Raw genomic sequence first — 9,646 nt, forward strand, 5'->3', positions numbered from 1 at the left:
TGTTATTTTTTAGCGAGATGTGAGTATGTAAGATATTGAAATTTAAAAATACTCATATAATATAAAATTTTAATTTACCTTCAACAATTATTTCTGACAGACATCTCGGTTTTGATGGATTTTTATACCCTCTATGATTTCTATGTGATATGTATAACCTATATTGTATATAGGTATTATATGGTTATAGCCTATAGGTACCTATGTATGTCCAAAAAATGTCACGTAATTATATTGAAATATAGGTATATTATTTAAAAATAATTGTTTAATAATAGTGTTAAGTAAAAATAGGTATAAAATATAGACATTATAGGTACCTACCTATATTGTTTAAAAATTTAAAATTATAAAATGTACACTATGATAAAAATGTGCTATGAATTTATAGTTGGGGCTTTTTTTTCCTATATCCGGGGCTTTTAAGCTTTTTTTACCGTATTTTGATATTGGGGCTTTTTTTCCGATTACCATTTAGGTAACTTACTCCATTAACTCTTGGAAAATCAATTTTGAAGGGCTTATAAGATATTATTAAACTTTTCCTTTTCATTAATGCTTAACACTTGTCTTTCAAAATGTTTTTGATGAGTGTGATCAAGGTTACTTTTCTCAATAATATTTAAATTATTTATTTTTAAAGTTATTTGCAATTTATTTTTGTAGCAATCCACCGTTCGCCATTTCCCGAATGTTTTTTTTTTTTTGAAAACCGTATAAAAACCATTAACCACGAATAGTTTTTGTTTATCTCAATTAACATCACTTTAATTTTAACGCGCTTATTTATATTATAGTAAATACCAATACGTGTGATTGAGTTAGTTGTCACAAGACTGACGAGACACAAAAATAACCAATCTATAATCTATAAGATTTAATATTATATTTATAAATTTTCCCAGACATCGTAAAATCTAATAATGTATAAGTTAGAAATTTGTGCATACTATATAGAAACCAATTCGAATATTTGTATGCTGATCAGTAATTTTAAACGGAACCAAATTGAATATTTCTCTAGTGATTAGTATATACCATTCGTACACTTGATTTGATCTGAGAACCAATTTCGAATTATTTTCCTGTAGAGTGATTTTTCCGATATTTATAATATCTTTATATATATAAGTTATAATAAGTATACAATACGACCATGAAAGGGTTACATGGATTCCGTGCTCCTCTCTCCATTTGCCGTATTTTATTTCTGAGAGATCTCTAATCTATTAAATATTATGTTTCTATCAAACACATCTGTTTTGGTCATTTAGTTATACATTAGATGGGAAATTAGTACTTAAGATTTTTATTTTATTTCATTTATATTGCTTTAAGTTATTTGTTTACATTACCAAAAATTCACCGTCGATTAAAAAGAAACGGGTCTAAAGATATCATAAAATAGGGGGGGAATTTTTTGAGGTTCTGTTAATGAACGGTCTCCTCCTCACCTTATTCATGTTTGTATATTTTTTATGTCATCCTTATTACTCATTGTATTTTATTGTCAACAGATTGAATATATTTAAATAAATAAAAAAGAAATGAAAAATACAAGTTGCATGACTGGGAGAGTAGTTACTTTTTTCTAAAGTCACTTATTTAGAAAATGCAAATCATTAATATGTCTCAGGCACATTTGTGAAAACGTCGTTGCAGAACTACGAGTATAACTAGGAAATCTAATTGTCTACAGCTGTATTGTTACAACAGCTTACGAGCCTATTGATCTAAAATACGACATGTTGGGTGAACTGAGAAAGTGAGACGGTATCAACAATTTTAAAAGAGCAGTTCAATCACACTACTACTTATATATATATATGATATATATCTTACGTCGTGGGGCACCACGCACTTAGATGTGTAATCCAGAATCCTACTACCTTAGGTGTAACTGTTATCAACGGTATACTTAGTTACCCGTATGGTTTTCTCCTGTGGTGTACTATGTATATAGCTTATAACCTGGTTTATCATAGTATACCTCGATAACGACTGTGTATGCAATATTGCCTCAATTCTTTTCAATAGTCATCAGTTACCTATTAATAATAACTTAATAACTTATTATACATACCATTCAGGGAAAATCTAACTTAATAGTCTATCCCAATCTAAATGATTGTTGAATGAAAAATAACATCTAAAACATTAAACATGAATAAATACAATTTTGAAATATGATATAATATGACTTTAGTGTTATAATTTAAGTAGGTATACCTTATTATTCTTTTTGATCATAAACTTAGAAATAATATTTTTCTTAACATTTCATTTTTAATTCCTATCATAATAATAATATATAATGAAGCTAACATCACTTCATATAATATAAATTATTATCGCTATTTTCGTTAAATATTGTTATTATTTTTTACATTATATGATTTTAATGATAAAATCATAGTAACACGGCGATATGGTTAGGCAATATAGCTACACTAGTGTTGTCCGTGGGCCTTTTCCGTGGGCGGTATTCTGATTTACTACAGAAGTCGACCATGGCGCTGATTAAATTACATTTGTGAAGTTATTTACCGTTAAGTCATTCCAACAATAGGTCATCTTCAGTGAATGTTAATTTAATATTAAGTTTTTTTTTACTAACAAGATCATGACATATTTTATATCGATCAGTTGTGGCATTGAGCAGTTTGGGATGTTCCGGGTGTGTTAATGGATATTTGTTAAGTGTTAATACGACTGAAGAGTGGTTTGAGTTTAATTCCAAGCTGTTATCAGTAGAGTGAAATAAATTAGATGGAATTTTTGAAACAAATATGTCAAGTATATCCGGGTTTTATGAGCAGAAGTTGGCAACTAAGTAGGGCCCGGGGAGCGAGTATTTTAAGGGTTTTTATACTTGCGAAATCTCGTAAGTAGTCCACGGGGTTATTCATACACACTCCCAACTTTGGTATTTGACATTAAAGTCACCTCTAACAATAAAATTGTCACCAAAAGTACAAGATTAGCTATTAAAGTCTGTAACTGGTAACGGTATGTTTTGGAGGAGAGTATTATAGTGCAGTGATAGTTACAGGGATATTATTTATGTTGATCAAAATCACACAGGATTGTAAGAAGTTCTGACAGAAGTTTGGTAGAGCTTGGAATGCTATGGTGGATTTAATTAGTATGGTGACTCTGCCGTGAGCCATATTATCTGGATGGTTGGCTTTTAGTAATTTACAACCTGGAATATGTACATTAGAGTGTTGATTAAAATGTGTTTCCGTAATTAATGCAATATCAATACGTTAGTTTTGTAATACTGATTGGATTGCAATTACATTATTTTTGAGGCCGTTCGCAGTAAAATTAAAAGAGATTTGTTTGAGTATGTGTTATCATTTTGTATTACATAAAAGACTGCTTATTACTTTGGTAAGTACCTAGGGATATTAAAGGATTTATTAGAGGTTTGAAATCTTCTAGAAAGGTTGTTATTGTTTTGTTGATATCAACACCCGGAGTGGGTAGATATTGATTTGAGGATTGACCTGAAGTGGCCTGAGCTAAGGATGGGTTGGTGTTTGGGTTAGTGTCATTGGTAGGGCGGCTCTCTTTTACAATGGGTGTCTCATCTCTAATATTATCTGACAAAAAAAAAGATTGCTAGTGATAGGTTTCTTACGTCGTTGAAGGTCTTTGTATGCTGCACATTCCTTGTAACTAGCTGGATAGCTCTCTTTACATAGTGTGAAATGTGCATGTTGGTGGAGAATCGCGTGAATTTTGACAGGTGGATGATAGGTGGCATGCACTGCAGCAAACACATCGTTATTGATAGCTTCAGTACGTTTTGGTGTTACCGCAGTTTTGGTAATTTAGACATTGGCTTATAGTTTTGGTTTTGATAGGTTCCTTTACTTTTAAATTTTGGTACTTGACCCAAAAAAGATTCTCCACCCATGTAAAAGACATTATAAGTCATAGTATTTTAGGACTAGAAGACGGAATAGTATATTATAATAAAATGTCAATTGAATTTAGATTTAGATTCGAACAACATGAACGCCGAAGTAGTTTTAAATAATATATTACCATAATTTCAGTTAATTTATTATTTGGTTTCCTATAAAACTTTTAAGTATGTATACATAATATTTATATTTTATTGTTGGTAAAAGTTTTAATTAAAATATGTTATGTATCTAAGTAGATACATTATTTTCAAAACAAATGCCAGTGTTGACCTGACAGTAGAAAAGAAATTAGTTACAAGCTGTCCAAGATTATCCGCCAGTCATATTTCCGTAACATAACACTACCCAGCATTAAAGCCTCCAAGGGCTTAGGACCAGTGGCATAACCAGTGGCTAACCAATTGTCTATATTGGAAAAATAATTAAATAGAAAATAGAAATTAAAAAATATATTATAAAATTGTAATGGATTAATTTATAGAAGACAAATATTGAAATTCTTTGTTTTTAGAAATAATATTATTTCATTAACGTTTAATACAAAATTGATTACTTACCAATTAATTATTATAGCCTATAGGTATATTTAAGGTTTTTGTTGTTTCAAATGAAAGTGTTTCTTTTTTCCATATTGTGATATTTATGATTCGAAAACATGATTTTGTTTGATATACATTATAATGGGTAGGTTATATGGGCGGTATCATTGATTATAAATGCTTATAAAATACTAATACTTAGAATTTATAATCAACTGTTGTATGTATATGAACTATGAAGACAATCATTAAGTTATATATCATTAACTATTAGTGGATTCGCCGTTAACAAACATCCATTAATATTCAACTTTTATGTATGCATTTTGTATTTATTTATACCATAATTTTGTGTCTGTTTGTTTTATTTATTCAACTGCAACAAATTCATATTTAGCACTATAGTATCTATTGCAGTTATTGTGCTTAACAACAAACTGCACTTCGCACCTATTTGGTTGTCAGTGCCGCGTGTTCGATGACGTAACGGGCCATATTGCCAGTTTATTAGCAGTACACAAATATAATCAGTGGTCCAAACTGAGAAACAAATCGATCGTGTCCAAGAAGAGAGCTGTCTCGACTCAAAAACAGTAGTTTTCCGGCAGAGTGGTTTAAAAGAACATTGAAGTGTATGATTACCTACCGAGGCACAATAAAATGACCCACTAGTGAAAAAAAAATGGGAAATAGATTCGATAGACTTGCAAGTCGCAGTATGTCTGCCGTGTGTATATAAAATATAATAAAATGTACTTGACGTGTGCCGAGCATTGGTGTAATGTGTGTGAGTCCATCGATTTTTTCAAGGCAAATCTGAAAACGAATTCTAGTGGTATAGACGTATAGTGGTACCTGTACGACATGACAGTTGCACGTGTTGCTATTTATATATATTACGTACACGGTATATTTTTGTATTTGTAAACATTATCGTTTTTGGTGATGGACAGATAATATACAAAGGTCGTGTAAGAAAATGCTTATGTTTTCAATTCGTTTGAACGTAGAAAACAAACACTTTTCTCACTTAAATGATTATTATCGTTTTGTTTTCAACTAGTATTATGTATAAACACCAGAAACAAATTAAATCGGACGTAATTGCTATATAGTGGAAACTTGTATTCATTATTATTGCAGGAGCTACGGTTTAGAATAGTACTCGTATTACTGTTTATATGGTTCTTCGAAAATCTGTTGTTTTCGAAGAAAAGATCTCCGGAACTAATCTTCAATAAATCAGGAAAGCCAAACAAATCAGTTTTAAACTGTATTATTATTTTAGTGTGGACACAAATATATCCATTACACAGGCAAGTTTGATTTCGGGAAAGCTCTATCACACCAAATAGATTGTGTTGTTTTAAGAAAAAAAAAATTATATTGTTTCGTGATCCGTTTGGATTAAATTTTAAATAAGATAGGTTTCTCCTTTTTTCGATTAAAAGATACATACCTTTTAAATTTTAATAAATCTACGTAGATACAATTTAGAATGAAACATACTTAGGTTAAATTTTAACATTTTAGCCGACTTTTAGAGGTATTGCGGGATATTATTTCTGTAGCTATTTCTAATTTTGAACCCTCCGTAATTTTTCTCGAGAATATCTACCTATGTTTATTTCATCTAAAATTGAACTCTTTACCAAACATCAGTACATGAGTCATGAGTACAAATTATATCTCCTATGCAAATTAAAAGCTGTATGAATACATAGCTGGTACCTACATATTATGGTACCAACACATAATAAATATGTAGATATAATTCATGATTTAATGAAGACCAGCGCCAGCGCCATCGCCAGTAAGAATTCTTTAAATATTATGAATGTAAGACCAATGATTTGGAAATATGTGTCATATTATGTATTCGTACATAATAAATTTTCCATAACACTGTTTAAATTTTATTTGGATATCGATTTTTGCGATGAGTTAATCATAAGTGATAATTAAATATATTAATATTGTCACCTGTGACATGAGATTGTGAGTGTCAATGATGTATCTAAGGGCGGACCCCTACGAAATTTCATCAATATTAATTTATAAATGTTTAAAATAATTTTTTTTTTTATACTTAAATGAATATTTTCTTAATTTGTATAAATTAAAAATATAATAATAACATATTGTCGTCTGCCAGATTGTGATCAACTCGTTAGATCATTTTTTTTTCACATTAAATTTGTTGAATGAATAAATGAGGGAACATAAATTTAAAACCAATATATTATATTTCTAAGCTTTCAAAGGTATATTATTTATACAGGGGGATTTACCAAACATGTTCATCCAACATATTTTCTTTTGATAGTGAATCTATTTACATTTTGATTTTTTGAAATTATTAAATACACTCAAACTATTTTTTAAATATAAATTTTCTTTTTTTACTACTTAAAGTGTGTCTTGTGACATTACAAACTTTTGTTTTTTATACGAGAATCTACTTTTATTTTTTACTGCAGAACATATTATAAATTTTGTCATGGATAATTTTTTTGAAAAATTTTATGTGCCTAATCCAAATTTCGAATGAGTAATTTCCTACTCAAAATGTTAGTGCTAAGGATAATTGCCCTTATTAATGTTTTTAGAAAAAATAAAATAGACATTATATTTAATTTAGTATTTATTATACTTAGGTATTTTCAATATAAAGGGAGGGTTCTTGATTGAAAAACAAAAGTTTGTATCTGTTTGTGTCCACAGGATACTCTTTAAGTAGTAAAAACCGGGCAAGTGCGAGTTGGACTCGCGCACCGAGGGTTCCGTACAAACCTGTAGGTATATAAGTAAAAGTTTTTTTTATTTTTATTGCAAAATGAAATTTATAACATAAAAATATGGAAAGCTGGAGGATCATAAATTAATGACAAAGGTATCTTTATCGTTCCAGTAATCCTTCATTTTATATTAACATCTATCATTTATTTTATAATATAACAAGGGCAAGCTTTTTTATCAAAGTTATTTATTTACAGTTTTTTAGTCACTATTTAGAAATCTGGTACAAAAATGTTAATTAAGAATTAAATTTGAACCAGATTTGTAAATGGTGACTGAAAAAAGTATGATTAGTACCACATTGAACATTGAAGTTCGAAAAAACGTTATCTATAGTTGTACTACTTCGTGTAGTGCTAGTGTTTATTAACGGAAACATGTTTAGGGATGAAAAAAATGTGGAAATTCCATTTTGGGGATTCATTCTAAAATCGATATTGAAGTCTCCCACAGCAATCAGACGAGAACATGATGTATACCTATTGAGGTTGTTGTCGTATATTGCTGTATTTATGCATTCTATTGCAACATTAATTGGACATTGTGGTGACCTATATACAGTTATCACTCTGACATTAAACATTTCAAAATGCAAGCATTCACAATGGCCGTTTGCAGCGCCTGGGTTATTTAAATAATATTTTTTACATGATCCATCTGTCATGCTGTAAAGTTGTGATATGTCTTAAACGTTTACGCATACACAAGGTGTTTTACTTATTATTTTTGAATAATATAAGCGTCTTCGTATACGTACACATACAAAGTTTATGTACGGTTTTTTATAAGTATCGAAGTGTATTGAAATAAAATGAAGTCGTAAAATATACTACGCATTTACGCATACACAAGGACAAGGTGTTTTACTTATTATTACTTATTATTTACTTATTATTATAGGTATAGGCTGGCTAAATAGAATTGGAAGTATCTTTGGATACGATTTCACGGCTGTATTTTTTCAATAAACATCAAATATCGTTTACAGAGAAGGTTTTAATTCCCTCGCAAGTAGTCGCGAGTTTGAAAATATGCGGCTTAAATTGTTATTATTTCTTTCGATTGCGTTGACATAAAAGTTTGATTTTGTTACAGTTTAAAGGTATTATAGACTTAAGTATTTAGTATGAATTTTAATTTAATACCTCATCGCGTTCATGAGATAAGGAGTAGTAACTTTGAAATTTTCAAAATTGTCAAAAATATTTTTCAAAAATATTTTTTTTTTATATGATGAAACTAAAAATTTACGGTTTTCGTAATTTTTCCTATATCTGTACTATAAGACGTGACTTCGTACGAAACTTCAAGATTCTAAGTTCACAGGAAGTACCCTGTAGGTTTTGATTCCCGTGCGAGTTTCGAAAATTTGACAGACGGACGGACGATATGCGGCTTAAATTGTTATTATTTCTTTCGATTGCGTTGACATAAAAGTTTGATTTTGTTACAGTTTAAAGGTATTATAGACTTAAGTATTTAATATGAATTTTAATTTAATACCTCAACGCGTTCATGAGATAAGGAGTAGTAACTTGAAATTTTCAAAATTGTCAAAAATATTTTTCAAAAATATTTTTTTTTTATATGATGAAACTAAAAATTTACGGTTTTCGTAATTTTTCCTATATCTGTACTATATGACGTGACTTCGTACGAAATTTCAAGATTCTAAGTTCACGGGAAGTACCCTGTAGGTTTTGATTCCCGTGCGAGTTTCGAAAATTTGCGGAAATTTGCGGCCTAAATGGCTGTATCTTTTGATTGCGTTGGCTTAGAAGGTTGATTTTTCTACAGCTTCCAGGGACAGTAGACCTGAGTATCATATACAAATTTCAGTTTGATACCCCTCCACGCGTTCCTGAGAAAAACGCTCTTGACAGACGGACGGACGGACGGACAACAAAGTGATGTTATAAGGGTTCCGTTTTTTTCTTTTGAAGTACGGAACCCTAAAAAACAGTGAAGTATCAAGTAGTAAAAAAATTTCAAGAGTATGAAAATACAGAAATTTATAACAAGTTAACGTTAGCACAATCAGCATTAAAATGAAAATAGAAAATAATTTCTATAATACATTATACGCTTTATGGTATACATTGCTATTTTCTTAAATAATTTGGATTTTCTGTGCCCAACATTCGTATTTATAAGTTCAGATTATCTGTGACAATCACAATACCTGTCCAGCTTATTTTATCTATTAATCCTTTATTACGACGTTGAAATAAAATAAAATGATACATTTTATCTTATTTCAAGTAATTGTGCTAACGAAAATATAAAATTATTCTTAATGCAATTATAGTCTATCTTCTATATTCACTACTAATATGTTTTTATTAAAAAAAAAATTTAGTAATGGAGAAT

The sequence above is a fragment of the Diuraphis noxia genome, unplaced genomic scaffold, assembly GCF_037042655.1.
Source record: "Diuraphis noxia isolate RWA-SAM2 unplaced genomic scaffold, SU_Dnox_SAM2 contig0002, whole genome shotgun sequence".
NCBI classification, from domain to species: Eukaryota; Metazoa; Arthropoda; class Insecta; order Hemiptera; family Aphididae; genus Diuraphis; species Diuraphis noxia.